Source organism: Pseudopipra pipra, chromosome 7 (genome assembly GCF_036250125.1).
Source record: "Pseudopipra pipra isolate bDixPip1 chromosome 7, bDixPip1.hap1, whole genome shotgun sequence".
NCBI lineage: Eukaryota > Metazoa > Chordata > Aves > Passeriformes > Pipridae > Pseudopipra > Pseudopipra pipra.
Window position 1 is genome coordinate 18,617,929 of NC_087555.1, and position 16,486 is coordinate 18,634,414.

Below are 16,486 nucleotides of genomic sequence, written 5' to 3' on the forward strand. Positions count from 1 at the left end.
TTTAATATAACTTACAGTCACTTCCTAGAGACTTAGTTATCCGGATTTTACAGAGCGTTATCTGCTTTAGGGAAAACCAGAATGCTGCATACAGTAATCTGTCGTGCAAGAGCAAGAGCAGCTGGTGTAGCTTACATAAAGTGGCAAATAGCCCAATGCAATAAAATGTGAGCATGTTCATAGCAAGAGCAACTATTGGCCTAGAACAGATGCCAGAATATGTTTCTGTTTGGATCACAAACAAAATTATCTGTTTATCTTCTGTCATAATGAAGATAAAACAACAGGATGCCATTTCCTTAAATTTGGGGGTGACAGATTATCTTCAAAATTTAACTTTTCTTTTTTTGTTGTTGTTTTTTGTTTTACACATAGTTAGTGCTCCCAGTTACAAGATCTGGGTTATCACATAGATCTAAGCAAGCTGAAATCCAATTGGTTAATTTATCTATCAGTCACCTTATTACCTTAACTGTGGCTTTGGAGGGAGGGTTGTTTGTTTCTTTTGGGGTGGGGTTTCTATTCTGTTCTGGGTTTTTTTTACATAAAAGCAGAACTAGCTAAGTGGAACACGGAATCAGTAAGGGGTATTTGTGGTTTTGGTTTTTTTGGTTTTGGTTTGTTTTTTTAAAGGAAGGAGATTTTCTATTCAACCATTTAGTTCCTGTCTCACACAGTTTATTCTTTTTCTACTGGTTGTACTGCAATAACATTAACCACCAGGTGTACTTGTATCACAGATGACTAAATGCTCTGCCTGTGTATTACCAAAAGCACATTGGAAGAAGGCTGTAACTAGTCAGCATCCTAGCTTCAAACATATAGTAACTGATAGTACAGCAAAGATTCCTGTGGTAGAGATGAGAGACAAGATGTGACCTGCTTAAGACTTCTGAAGCTATTGAAATACAGACTAAAAATAGTAGCAGTGATCTCCATCACATCAGGATCCATCCTGTCCATGGGCTTAGCAGCAATTTTATCACTAACTGAAGGGGGGGCAGTCTGATGTGCTGTTTTCCATATGACTCCATCAGAAAGATGATCTTATGAAGACTCTAGATGCTGTCGTAAGAGCTCAGTAGTTCCTCCTGTTGGGAAGGCATTTACAAATCCCCTTTAAGGCTGTATTTTCTCTCTTTTATCTCTTTTTAAAACTACATCACTTAGGTACTGCAAGAGTATCAGGTCCCCACTTTCTACTCAAAGGGCCCTGCCAGAAATGTTTCGTGTTTCAAAGAATTAGTCCCTTAAAAGTCTTATTTTCCTTGTCGTTGAAAGCAACACAAACTGTAGGCCCACAAATACATGTAGCCAGTTTTCAATCAACTCTCCCTGTAAGCCACTGACTAGTTATTTGCTGAGAAGTACAATCCCTTCTCAGGTCAATATTAACAGGTATGAGATAGGAAGGATTTAGGGAAAGCAAAGTGGCTGCTTTGGTTCATTTTCTCCATCTTTTTGTGGGCAAAATTGTAATGGTACTAAAACATAACCTTTTACATAGTAGTAACAGCAGTAGCCTGGCTTAACTATATGTGACAGCCACAGTGACTCTTCATGCAATATGTTTAATGATCTGTGTTTAATGAGAGCTGAGACACTTCCTGGAAGCTGTCCAGAACAGTCCTCCTCTGAGGCTACAGTCACACATTTAGTGCAAGAAGAAACTCGAGAGAAAGTATTTTCTTACTCTTTCTGCTGTGACTGTGAACTCATCCAATGTGAAATGAATGTTGGAATGACACTGTGAAAAATAAAAAAGTAAAAGCACTGCAAAGGGAGCCGCTCCTTTCTTCTGGATTAACCCAGCTTCCTAGCAATGATAGTTTTAACGTTGCTATTGATAAAGCCTTTCATTTTTCTTGTAAGGTCATATGCCTTCCATGAATAAATTCCCATTTCAGCGTCACAAGTGAGTAGGATTTGGCATGTAATCTTCACCTCCTCCTATCTCCCCTCCCCACAACTTCCTAGTCAAAAAGTTCTTAAGGAATCTACAAGAACCTATGAGTGGATTGAAAAAAAGCAGCATAAAAAGCAGCAAATCAGTCCTACTGTTAGTATCTCCATAGTGCCACCAAGTCACGGGGAAGTGAAAGGTGCTTAGAAGAAGAAACTCACTCTGCAGAGAACACAGTTGTGTTGTTTTTTTTTAATTATTCCACAGCTGTGAGTCCAGCACATTTGGACCTCCCCCAGCTGTGCATACGAACACCTGCAAAGCACATCAGAGCCCATGGACAGAAAGTCGTACTTTGCAAACAAAGAAAGAGGGAAACACACAATTTACCATGAACATTATGGTCTAGGTTGTGCTTTAGAGGCTTAGCCCTTTCTCAGTTGACAGGAGGAATGAGTTGTTCCACTGGTATTTTGGCATTTTAGCACAAATGCCTCCTGGGAGCTAAAAAGCATTTCCTGTAGCAGCAACTACCTGGCGGGTTCAGCGAGTGCAGCTTGAACTTGGCACTCACTAGCAGAACTAGCACATCCTGCTGCAAAGGAATGAGGTTTGGGACTTGATACCTATCACTCTCAGCAGGCTCAGAGCTTGTCATGTTGCCCTTTTCATGCCTCTTATGTCATGGATCCAGTGTAAATTTGAGCTTGCTTAGGAAGATCATTAGTCCCAGAAGAGACTCTGCTCCACAGAACAGAAAGGGAAGAAAACATTGTTTGAACTCTCTCTCTATCCTGAAACATTAGAATTACTAATAGAGTTCCCAGCTGCTATGGTAGTTTGCATAATATGAACACCTGCCTGCAGCAATGACACAACCAAAGTAATTGACATTTGGCCACTATACAGCTAGAAATTACTTTTCAGCACTACAGAACTAGGGCAATTACAAACAGGTAAGCTATAGCTAAAAGATAGGGTAATCCTGTTCTGCTCTGGCAGCCATCTAGACCACTGGATGCATACATGTTTTTTAAATGGTCACTCTAGCTCTGCATTAAAGGTTTGTTTGAAGCAAATAGCTCATTGCCCTAAGAAACTGCATTCCTTATGGGTTAATATTTCACTTGACAGGAATCCTTTCTGGCCAAACCTGCAAACAGGTTTGTATCTCATTGTTTCCAGGAACAAAAGTTTTTTAAACCCTTCTCAAACACAGCTGAATCAAAATATATACTCCCCAATCCTCTTCCTTCTATTTAAATCCATAATTCCAGGTGTACTCTTTCTGTAAGAATAGCATGCTTCTTTACATTAGTTACATATTATTGAAGTACAGTGTATTTATATTAATAACAAATTGCATATACCATAAAAACACACAGTTTTGGAGCTCACACATAAAAAAACATTAGAGTGATTAGTCTCACAAGGACAGTGAGCACAACAAATCCCTTTCTTTTCCATTTGGGACTATCTGGCATTACTGTGTCTAAGCTCATGCCAGGAAATGTGTCTTCATGCTGCATCTATTATTGTTATCTCCTCTGAGTAACATACAAGACAAATATACAACAAAAATATTGCATACTACATTACATAATCTATTCCTCTCCTACAACACATTGGTCACTACTAAAGAGCTTGACCTTTCTTCTAAAAGCTTTTATATCAGTAGCTGCTGCTTATGTCTTACTTTACATACAGTGGGCAATGAAACAGTTTGGATTTTATGCTTCCACTTTCATGTTCTACTTTTGTCTCCCTGGAGACTACTACAAGGAAGTGCACTAGAAATTTGGGAATTAAGATGGAAACAGGAAGACTGGAGAAAAAACCCAAACTGAGTCAGAAAAGGTCATAAGCTATTCAGGTGAGTAAGATGTATAAGGATAATTAATCACAGGGAAATTATAAACTGGATATTGACAATAGAGTTTGCTTTTAATAATTTCATTAAATGCTTGCTTATATTTAAGTCTTTTGCATCTCCCAACAGCAAATCTTTACTAAAAAATGTGTGCAGTGAAGATAAACAAGACTGCTTTAACATCCTTCTGGGCCAAGTATACTCCACTTACAAAATCTCAATCCAACTCCTTATGCAGGATAGAGACACTGTTGTTCTTTGGCTTTCAGAAAGGGCATCAGCTATTACCCAGCAGCAACTTCACTGAAAAGCTAGAACAGAGTATCATTCTATATCAGTTATACATTGATCATAAATATTCTGATACAAAATAATAGATCAGAAAACTTTTCAGATATTGGTTTTATAGGACTAATCTCAGGATGCCTCTTCAAAGGACATCTAATTACCTGTCTTCTGCATTAAAGCAGTGATGGCATTAAGAAAGGAGTTCTGAATCCTCGCCCTCATAGATACAGGCAGGAGTTCCCAGTTAGCACTCTACTAGTGAAAGCAATGCAGGTTGCACCTCATGCCCATCTCAAAGACAGGTGGGTGATGACTCAGATCATCTTGCTTATTTCCTCCTCTTCCCAGTTTCCTGAGGAAGCCACAGCCTTCCACAGTACGATATGTATCAATCACATTGTTAAAACCAGTCCCTCAGCCCTATAGCGAGGGCATGCCTGTTATGTTAGGGGAATTTGGAAGTATTCTGGGTCACTCAACAAGACTGTTTGCCTGTCCTGTCCTATCACTGGGCTTGCACCCAACACGACAATGTCTGAACTTTCATTAAATTCCAGATGTCTCATCCAATGATGAGAAGCCATGTCCCGTGATCTTCAAATACCTCTGTAGGAACCTCTGTGGCTTCTTCTGCCTAAAATGTTGGACATCATTAAGGCTTTAGGAACAAATGTACTCGTCCAGTCTCAATGCCAGGAAACAGAAGACTAGAATGGTTTAATTCCTGCTTACATAAGAGTGCACCTTTCCTAAAATATTCATTCCTGATTTGATAATTTCTAATAATGGATGATCACTGGAAACACTGGTAGCCACAGCCTTTGGTTACCAGCTCATTTATCACTGTAGCCATTAAAAACTTATCTTTTATTTCTGGTCTAGCTACAATTTCCTATTTTGTATTGGAGCAGTAGGCTGAATATCCTTATTCTAAAATTTCTGTGCCTTCCATAATTTTTCTGATAGATTGAGATCAAACATATTTTATGAGGTAAACAGAGCAAACTTCATTAAAGTTTTTACTGCTGTTTTTCAGCCTTTATTGTAACTTTTTACTTGAAAAGTACTTAAATACTTCTTATCTGTACAACCTTCAGTATAGTAGGTCTGGGTCTTTTGATTGCCCTACTGCGAAGTGAATGGAGGAAAGATATTTGAGAAGTCCTAAGCATTTGCAAAAGCCTGATATGACCAACAGTGGTCATATTGCTGCTGCTAGTGCTCAGAGCAGGAGGGAGGACAGAGAAGAGGGGAAAGCTCTTCTACCCCTTAATCTTCCTTCCCTTTCCAGTACCTTCATGCTCTGCTTACAATGACATGCTAAAAATTATCTTTGGAGCTGTTGTAGTCCCCATAACATTTATCCTTTTGTTATTCTATTTTATTCATCAAGATGTCTTAAATCAAAAAGTCTTATGAGAATCTGTTCTTATTATATTGATATTATGACAGATGTTTGTAGCTTTATCCAAAAACATTATGGTGATTTGATAAAACCTGATGAGGAAGGGCTGAGGAGTTTTGTTTTTTTAAATCGGTACCTCTTTTCATAATGAAGCACACACTGATTGGTTCTTTTCATTGCCTTTCTTTGCCCAGGTCTCTTCAGACCCGATCTATTCTACCTTTCCATGCATAGATGTAGATAAGGTGTCAGTGCTATCAGTCCTTATTCTGCAATACCAGGTCTCATTTATGATCTTAACTTTTAGAAGCTGTTATTTACCCATCACGAGAGTCTTGCAGATGACAGTAATTCTTCATATTATTACTTGCTTTTTCTGTTGATAAGCATTGTGTCAGCATTATATTTAGCATCTTAGAACATCAAAAAAAGGAAAAAATTCTCCAAACCCCAACAATAATTCCGTAGTTGCCACCTCCCACATTATCACGCAGGACCACAGAATGAGGAAGCTGAGATAATCTCCAGATCAACACCTGCACTGTTCCAGCCAAGCCCTCTAGTTTAAGGTCTTTCCTTACTAGGGATAGAGCAATCCTGGCTGTTTCTGTAAATAGCAGAGCTTCAGGGTGAAGGAAACCCACGACAGGTCCCACTTGCCAAACTGAAAGTACTTTTGTATTTGTGTGGCCTTTCTGTAGTATAAGGTGTTAGCATTTGAGTTAGACATAAATGTTATGATAATATTTCTTTTTTGCTCTGAAGATGTATATTATCTAGAACTGTTAATTTAACAAGTTTTGAATTCTGTCAAAACTTATTTTGTCACCTAGACCTGTATAACCCACAGAAACAAGAAGCAAAATTGGTTAAAGATTTCAAGAGAAGCAAACATGAAAAATTCGAATACTTCAGCCATACAAACTGATCTTATGTATGAAATTTTTATATATAAAACACTGAAATTGAAAACTGCATTGACTGCAATTTCTATAGTATGTAGCTTCCAGGATAATGGGCTGAACATTTTCCTCTCTTGTTTATTTAATGAGAATACTTATCTTTTTCTTTTTTTTCCCCTCTAGTGACGCAAGTGTTGGGTTAATCTTTTAACTCCTGCAGAGGACATGAGAGTAGGATAGTAACTGGAGGCTGGGCATCATTCACCCATTATTATATCTCATTTTTCAACTATTGCAATGTAGTGATAGAACACCTAACATCAAAGTTAGATATATAGTTGCAGACAAAGGTCAAAGGGAGATAATTTACAATCCAGCATTTAATTTGTTGCTTCTAGTTATGAGGGAAAAAAATCATCACAGTTATCCTTTCTTGAGCAACAAGGAAAAAGTGCCAACAGACCTCAGCATATATGGGGAATTTAGGACTACCTGATTTCTCCATGTCCTGCCAGAGTGGGGTGTGCATGTGTAAGTTAAAGCTTTAAGACATGATCCAAAGTGAGATGAAATTACTTATTCAAGTTGATTTCAATCAATTTGGAATCAAGACTTACCTCAAAAGAGTTCTAAATCTCTAGGATAACATTAACTACTACCTCTTTTTATTGCACCAGTATTGTGAAAAGTGTCAAATCTCTTCAACAATGACATCACATGTATTAAAAACAAGGCTAAATGAGGTCTAGGCCTTGTACTAAAGAGGAAAGATTAGGGAAAGGTGCATTTTCTGTTCTGTATAAAATATATTCCTGTGGTAATAAGTGCTCAAAGTGAGTGTAGCGTTAACAATGTTTAAGATAAAAATCCATCAAGACAGAAAATATAAATGGACAATGACCAGACCAAATAAAGAGTTTTGGTTATATAATGTGTGCTATACAAGTCCATAAGCTAGAACACCTACATTTTACAGTTGTCATCATCATCTCTAAATACATGTACCTAAATACAAACCACTCTAGGGTATGGCTGTACTGATGCACACTCCAGGGCACCCTTCCAAGCAAGCTGCAGTGACCCCTTTGAGTGGCAATGGGGTGCATCCACAGGCCTGGCTCAGTGCTGAATGTATTGAAGAGGTGCCGTTCCACCTCAGAACCAGGCTTGAAGTTCTTGCATTCAGTTTCAGTCAGAGTGGGCAAGCCCAAACCCTTCCGCAGGTTCTCGTTATAGGCAATCGTTTCCACACATTTGTTGAAACGAAAGCCAGGGGTTTGTGATACAGAAAGGGCGGGGGGAGTGGGGCAATGATTCCATAATTCTGTAACTATTTTAGCATTTTACTGGTCTTTGAACTTCTGCAAACAAATTGTGCTACAGGAATAATTCTAGGAAACAGCAATGCATTATATGCTTAGATACCTTCTCAGGTGTTCGTATAGAGAGAGGGTATTTGAATAATACTGTGTAGGTTTTATTAACTCTAGTGTTTTGAGCCACATCTGCACAGAGTGATCTAGTTGAAAACAAATGCAAATAAGCAGAGTTAAAGTGTGTCTGATGTGAGCACTGGGGTGTTTATGCTATACCTCACACATACCAAACAAGCAAGTCTACCCACTTTTTTATTTGCTGTTTACCCTTATGCAGTAAGTACTCTACAACTGTCTTGACATGTATTGGCACGTTTGACCCCTATATGAAAGACAAAGAGGATTCTTTGCTTCATTCTGTGTGTACCAGACATTAGACCCATGCAAAGCAAAGGAATAAATTATACTTCTCATTTGGTTATGCTATCCCCCAACTTGATAGTGCTTCTGCTCCTTTTTAACTTGTCTTATAATGCAAAAAAAAAAAAAAATCAGAGAAAGCAACAATGAACAGGGATCTGTATGTACATAACTTTGCAGTTTTGTTTAGCTTGAAACAAAGGATTTTTTTTCTTTAATAATTAAGATATGAAGTACAGAACAAAGGACTACACAAACAAGATAGAAAGAACAGTACCCAGTTTTCACCTGGCCTGACTTCCAAAGTTGACAGTACCTTTCTTTTGCAAATTCCTGGACATGTTGGAATGGAAATTTTAGTTACAGTTGTTTTGTTTCATAGTGGCTAGTCTGAAACATCTGCCACACAGTTGACTGAAACATTCACGACTCTTCAAGGAGACATAGTGCTACAGGGTGCTTCGTCACTTGAAGGAACAGGAGTCAGATCACAAAATGTTCACACAGTAACTCAAAAGCAGCACTTGAATAATTCAGCCTTACAATCCTGATATACTTCTATAATGCCCGCTTCTAAAATATATTTTCCCTTTGGACTTATTTGTTTGACCTTTCTACAAAGCTTGTTGACTTGGAACAGTGGGTGACTCCAAGTGGGTACACCTGCACAGCCAATTAACCACATACATCTGAGCCAGGGTCAGCACATGGAGGTGCAACTGGGATGGAAACACGCAATTAAAATAACTCAGGCATTACTGAAAGGAGGTGAAAACAGAGGTGGAGCTGAAAAAAGTTTTTAAAAAAATTGTTTAAGTGGATAAAATGACAAACATTAAAAAAGCAAGATTTTGTAGATTTTCAAGGTGGAGGAAGGCACATGAAAGGGTTAAAAACTGAAATCACATTAACTTAATTTTACAAATCAAAGTTTATTAACATGATTAAGTTGCAAAGGAGCTACTTTTAAATATGTATATATGTAAAAAAAAGTGAGTGGAAAATGTTTACTGTATGAGTTAGTTAAATTTTGCTCTGCAACAGAGAGAGGTATGAACTCATATTAACTTCATAAAAGACACTGTTCATTTATGAATCAAATTTAATTTGTTGCTTGTTTACTGAAGATTTTATGCAAACAAATACAAATAAACTGTCCTTGTTTACTAACATAATTTGGAGAACTAGATAAACCTTTTAATGAATATTTTAGAAGGCTGGAAAGCCAAAACAAAACTTTAAATATAAATTAACTCAGGTTTGAGGGAGATGATGTTTCAGTACCAGGAATTCAACATGAGGAAGAAAAATAATTTTTGTATAGTAGTGAAGAGAATTTTAGCTGCAGAAATTGTATTGTTTTTCTTTTCTGAAAACGAGAGAGAAACCTCCTGAGGAGGAAAAAAAAATACAAAACCAAACTCTGAAACCATAGTTCATATTGTATACAATTTCAAAAAAGCCAGGACAGCTCACCACAGGTGGAGTCTGTGTGGAAGAGTCAGTGCAGTCTGACCTGTTTTGTGCAGCTTCTGGTCTAGGCTGGTGAGGTGCAAATCATCTGCTCTTCAGAAGTGTGTGGTAGTGCTTCTGCCTCAGCCACTACGCACTATCGGGAGGTGAATTTTTTTCATGAAAGTGTTGTATTAATCATGGAAGTGGTGCCAACTCACCAAACCTTCATCATCCCAGGAAGAGGCCTCTCCACAGCCACAAGACTGTTCCTTCATTGTGGGAGCAGAGCTGATGGGCTACAGTCTTCTTAATCGCCCAATAAAGGCACTTCAATCCAGGTGTGTTTCTGGTGAAAGCTATATTTGTAAGCAACAATACCTTTCTACCACCCCATTTGGTGGCAGAGAGGACCAAGAGACAGTGAAAAAGTCAAATCACTAGGCAGGACTGTAAGAATGGTCAGGAGATAATGTTGATCATTTAGGAGACAGTACTGGGATAGGAGGATACATTTCTCTTACAAAATTTAAATTGAACCAAAATTAGATCATCCTATTGGTATCTGGAAAGGAATACCTGCTACAGTAATATTAGAAAGTATTAAACAAGAACTCTAAAAACAAGATCGTTCACATTGACAGGAGATGCTCCTCTAGCCCTCACAAATGCCTGTGAGTGGCATAGCAAGAGGTTTGACTCGTAGTTCTTTATCTCAGAGTAACTTGACATAGTAAGAAATTTGTTATGTATCTAACACTAAATTCTGATCCTTAAGGAAAGTGGCAGTGTCGCCCTAAACTAAATTCATAATCTTAGAAAATTTTATTATGTCTAATCCAGGCTCTTCATAGATATGGTATCTTTGCTTCCATTTTTGCCTTCTATCTAAAATGCTTTTCTCAAATTCTTTTAGTAGTGGTCAGATTCACATGTTTGTGTTTCTTTCTGAAGTATCTTGGATTTTGCTTCTAAAGACAGGAGTTATGTTTGAGTTGCATTTACTTCAGACTCCCCTTCTTGAGTCTTTAGTTTCTTTCAGCTTAAACTTAAAGTTCTCTTTCACCTCTCTAGAAGCCATATTAGTTCAGATCAACAGTTCACGTTAGTCTGTTATCCCGCCACTAGCAGCAAATGCCTGGGGAAGAATAAAGCAGGGCAAGATCTTAGGGATGCTTTCCAAGACTGCCCTCTCATTAACCAAGCATATTTTGAACGTTAAACGATTTTCAATTCACCTACAATTTACTTGTTTATTTTAAGACATGCAGCTGTAAATATATGTTCTACCAAAATGATTTGCAGGAGCAAAATTTAATTTAGTTCCCTTTCTTCTATTTCAGATATCCTACTTGCATGAAGAAGTGGCCATAAAGAGACGTAGTCACCATTTAATTCAAACTAAGATAGCATAAGGGTAAGAGATAAGTGTTTGAGAACTAATGCTTTTATCTTGTTAAACTGTGCACTGAGATTAATGTTTAACATCTTATAGTTCTATGATGCACGTTGGATTATGACTCAACAATGACATTTGAACAATCATACAGTGCAAACTTGAAGTCTACTGCAAAAGAGAAATTAAATATAATGAAAATAGAAACAAACAAAAAACAACTTAGAATGTCTTAGAGGTCCCCTTTTCATATTGTAATGTGTAGTAATGACTCAAGAAAACTAATGAAGAGAGTAACACGGCAAGAAGACCAGTGGGTATTTTGGTTAGTTCCTGGTACAACTAAGGAAACCACAAAACCACATCAATCTCTATTCTGCTCAACCAGTTACAACAGAAAACATTTCTGATTTTGTTTCTAGAACTGCAAACCACAAGAATAAAGATGGTTTTGCTCATTCTCAGCAATTACCCTAGATTGCTTTCAGAACCTTATTGACATTTAAAAGTAGTGTCTCAGCACAGTGCTTGGGTGTGACATGAAGCAAGCCATGCAAGCAGTGGCACCACGCTTGCCTCAGGAACTGTGAAATCTGAATTCTGACTATTTTCTACTTCTTACATATGGATTAAAATTGCTTCTGATTTCAAGAATCAACACATCTCCTAGCCATATTTTATGTCATGCTACAAAGGGAAAAGATGATTATCAGTGCATTTATATAATCAAGTTCAATTTTCGTGTATCAACTGCTTCACAAAATAAGCAATGAATAATACTAGTTGGGGAAAAAGATTGTTCGCTTTTCTTGGCAGTTCTTAAGTGATTCTTTATAGCAGGACTGATGACTACTAATCTAGAGATAATGTTGTTTTCTTTGCTTAAAAGGTATACCATTACCTTATGCCTGTGCTTTTTACCCAGCAGTATGCAGCAGATACAGCCAAGCATGCACCTATCCCACTGGTTTGGAATGCTGCTGAGATCAGTAGCCAATGTTTCAGCCAAGTACCTAAGAGATCTTAAATTTGGTTGTTATGTCCAGCCATGCCCCGAATGACAGCGCTGACCCAGAAGGGGTCCCAAAAGTTTTCTTAGCAATGTCTGCAAAACCTTCTCAAAGCAGCTATGCAAGGTGGTACAGGATCCTTTAGTATCCCTAGAGCAGGATGGATACACTCCATATGTCACAATCATTGGAGGACTATGGAGTGAAAGCAAGGTTGATCTGTTTAGAAAGTTTGCCCCCCACCAGTATTTATGACACAGAAAATCCCTCCACTTTCAGCTATATTGGCTTCTGAGTATGCAAGAGCAGAGCTGTCTAAACAGCTGCAGCACAGTCAGGAATCTACGAACATATCTGGAAATGTTTTCTGCTTCTAAAAAAGCCTGAACCTTGCAAGTATAATTAAATCTTTCTGAAAATGGAAAGTCAAAGAATGGCATTTTTCTTTGACGCAGATCATAGTCAAATAGCTTTTAGTTTTAAGTATAGCAGTACTTTAAATCAACCACCGCAGTCTTTAAACTGGAAATAACCTAGAAGCACCTCTGTGTTTGACATCTGTAACAAAATGAATGCCTGGTTAGCATTCTTCCTACCACAAATTCCATCAGTTCTTCTTTTTCCATCTGGCAAAGTAAAGGTTATGTAGAAATTAGCTCATAGGTTATTGCATACAAACAGTAATCTGTTGACCAAATACATGTCAGGAACTTGGACTTTTTTCCCAATTTATGAATCTTTTAGAAACATAATGAGTAGATCAAATATATGTTGATGTTACAGATAACTGTATGTGACAACCAATATTTTTTGTGTATTCATGATCCGGTAAAGAGAAATATGGGGAAAGTCACCTTTATTTAGGATAGCCAAATCCAGAAAGACACCAAAAAATATAAGAAATATTTAATAATGGTAGGTGACTTATAGTGAAATATCTAAGTCCTTCAACTTTTCCTAAGGACCAGTAAGCAAAAATTTGTGTGATACAGCACAAAAATTCAGTTCTGAGATTTGTGTGTTTACTTAGCAAGGGACTGTCTGAAATGGTGGCAATCTGTGCAGTGTCTATGACCTATTTAAAAATGTACTGTAAGCCAGTCCTCCATTTGGGTGTGATTCCTAGGGAAACAGATAGACTCATATGGCAGTTCCATTTACAATTACAATTACATTACAATCACCTCTTAAACTGTTAATGTTAACTTTTTAAGTTTTCTGTTAATCATCTCTAAAGTAGATACTATCTTAATATAGTTGTAGAAGAAACTATATGTTGTTCAAGAAAGCAAACATTGAAACCATTATATTAGAGCTTTGCAGCTTACAAATGATCAAAAGTGTGTTAATCCTTCTTCTCATTCCTTACAGAAGCATTCAGATAGTCTTCTAGTGACAAAAAAAACATCTTCCAAAAAACAAAGATAATTTTGGAAGACTAAAGCTTTCCTAGTCTAAGTGTCTAACTATAAAGTACAATTGAGTACTATATAATAAGTGAAAAAGTGAAACAAATTCTTCTATTTTCTGAGCAATTTCCTGGGAGCTCTTTTTATAGGAGTATTCAGTATTAAAGTCCACCATATAGATTGTAATCTGTGGAATTGTTTTGACTAAGTACCCTTACACTTCTAACATTAGTGGATGAGTCCTTAACCATTAACTTCTAATATTGCTGTCACTATGTTATTTAGAATTAAATATAAAAATCACCAAGGAAGAAGATTAATACTGCTAAATACCCCAAATGTACTTAAAAATTTAGTTCTTCAAATATTGACCTTCACAAAACAGAAATTAGGCTTACTTCAAAGAACTTTATTTTTTAATTTTGAAGACATTATGCAGCATTTTTATGAACTAAAATAAACTCATTTGATGCTATGAATGTAGTTTTCTGAGGATTGTTTGGTTTTCTTTTTTTTTTTTTTTTAATCAAGCAGAATTTTTGATTTAGTAAGCATATGAGCCTGTTTCTGAGCTTCCTTGTTGGAAACAGTTCTGGAACTCTGTGGCAAGAGATGCTATTCAAGAAACACGTGATAGGCATTTAGCTTTCTAAAGTGTGCAGTATGTGAGATGAAGCAAGACAGAGTAATTGCAATGCTTCCCAGGCCTTTTCATTTGAAGACTTCCAATGCCTGTTGTGGCAAATCTCAGCTTGGCAGTTTTCCACTTCTCAAATAACTGCATCTTTCTTCATTGGACATGCTTCCTTCCCTTTATTTCTACTGTAAGCCTGACCCTGAAGCTCCTCAATTTTACTTTATTTACCTTCTTGCTTATGCTATTTATATTCATAGGTCCATGCTATTCACATTCTTGGGTGTTTTATGTATATTTCTTAGAGGGGAAAAATATGCCTTTGAAAACAAAGACTTTCCCTTCAGCATGTCCTTGCTTTAAACTGCATGATACTAAACTTCTAGATGGCTTTTCTATGATGGGAAGGTACTCAACTGCAAATTTACCAGTGCCTTTATCCATCGCCATGAGGAAACACTCACTGGCAGAGGCACCCTGGCTGTCACACCTGGCTCGTGGCATGGCAGAAATCTGTGTGCTTCCATTGGCCTCAGAGAACTCTAGTGCCCTGTCAAGCTTCCTGCAGCTCTATCTGCTATTTCTTTGTAGAAAGGGAACCACTGTAACCCATGGTCAGTGGATGTACATACTCTCCTTTCCTCAGGATATCAGCAAGCATGGTTTTTCCAGATCTCTGTCTCTTTATGGGCTCCTCTCTCACTTTCCTTCCTTGGGGACATGATAGCAGCAATATTTGTGCAGATGCCAGAAAATTTAGTGGTGCCATCAGTCTGCAGACTTCTGTGTAATAACTGAAAACATGTTCTAAATTTCCACATTCCCATTTTGTTGCCACTCTTGAGTGGTTTTTTTTTTAATTTGAGCTCTCCCTTCCTGCATGTGCCTTTCTCTCCTAATTAGGGCCTCATTTACCTAAAATGGTGTGTGACACTTCCTTCCTAATCTCTAATTTTTTTTGAAAGCTGACTCTCATCATCTTCATCAGGTGATCCTTTGTCTTCTGAGTCCACTTGGTAAAATCAGTTTCTCTGGCACAGCTATTTACTTAGCATGTCTGTTTTAGTGCTCAGATAAATCTATTTACATGTTAATAAGTCTCATTCCTTCTACCACCCAACTCAGACAGGCACAGTATATTTTTCAGTGCCAATGTGTGTCTCAAAAGAATTAACTCAGTGACTTAAGAGAATACAAAATTAAACTACTAACTTTGTTACTCTTCACATTCTATAAAAAGAACACAGAAATATTTATTTCATGCTCGGTATCCTTACATCTCATCAGCATTACTCAGCATCCCAGAGCTGTTTGGAAAAGAGATTGTGCCTGTTGCCTCCTACTCAGATGTAAAGGTATTTAATTGAATTCAATCTCCCTCATCAAGTATCAGCTGTACTAAAGATTTTTGTATGGCTATGCATTGCATAATGCTTAGCAAACTTCTTGCAGAGCTCAACAGAGTTATAACATGGCCATGGAATGAGATGGAATTATATTTCTCATCTCCTGGGCCAATTTATTGCACTATCTGTGAGAGTTTCTAATCTCAGTTATACTAGAACCAATTAGAACACTCTGGATATTTGCCAACACAAGAACAGATTTTGACTCATTCTTTTGTGGTTTGTGCTTTTTTACTCCTCATTTTCTTTTCATTACAGAACTTTGTGACATAGTCAGAAATTAGTTATAAAATTATATATTTTGCTAATGTGTTTGGGAAATTCTATTCAGAGCAAAGTTAGTTCTTAAATAATTGGGCATGCATGCTTTTGTTCTATGTGTTTTGAATACCCACATCATTAGCCACAAAAGCCTGGCTAAATCTATGTGAAATTGTAGACATCTTAAATTCCTTTTGTTATTAACCCAAATAATTGATTCTAAAATTCTCTGTGCCCTAAGCAGTATGCTATAACAAGTTGCACTGGTTTGAGGTGTGTTGATTTTACACAACCCCCCTTCCTTTTCTTTATGTTATGCATGACTTACCAGTGAAAAAAGAACCACAAATGATTGCTTTTCCAACAACTCCTAGAAAATATTTTTTAATATATATAAGCACATATGTTGTGCAACTTATTGTGTGCTTAATAATATCAATTTCACTTTCTCCCAAAAAGTGGGATAACTTGACTTAAGTCCCTAAGAGTGTAAGTCACTGTGAGAACCATTTTCAACATTTTGGTCATTCTGATGCACTCGAAAACCTTTCCTTCCCCAGGCACTCACCAGGCCTTTCCATCAATTAAGTCCACTCACCTCTTATTTTGAAAGCTTCTTTATCATGTAATAAGGGAATAGACTTTTAAATAAGATTTCTGAACAGGGTATATTCTTCCTTGCCAGTTAGTGGCAAAACTAGGAATTAGAATTAGCTTGGTTGTAAGATTTTCACCTTGTTCTTTTACCAGCCTTTTCACAACAGGAGCTATTATTGGCAATCTGATTAATGTAATACCTGGGACTAGTTTCCAA

General features: G+C 37.2%; 1 protein-coding gene across 1 annotated transcript in view; it reads left to right on the forward strand.

Moving 5' to 3' along the window:
* LOC135417151 (uncharacterized) overlaps positions 1–13,792 on the forward strand; it is a 56,577-nt gene extending 42,785 nt beyond the window's left edge. The window contains exon 5 of the mRNA XM_064660826.1: positions 10,900–13,792. The gene's annotated coding sequence lies outside the window, so the exon portion shown is untranslated. The remainder of the gene's footprint in view (positions 1–10,899) is intronic.
* Positions 13,793–16,486: the final 2,694 nt, after the last annotated feature.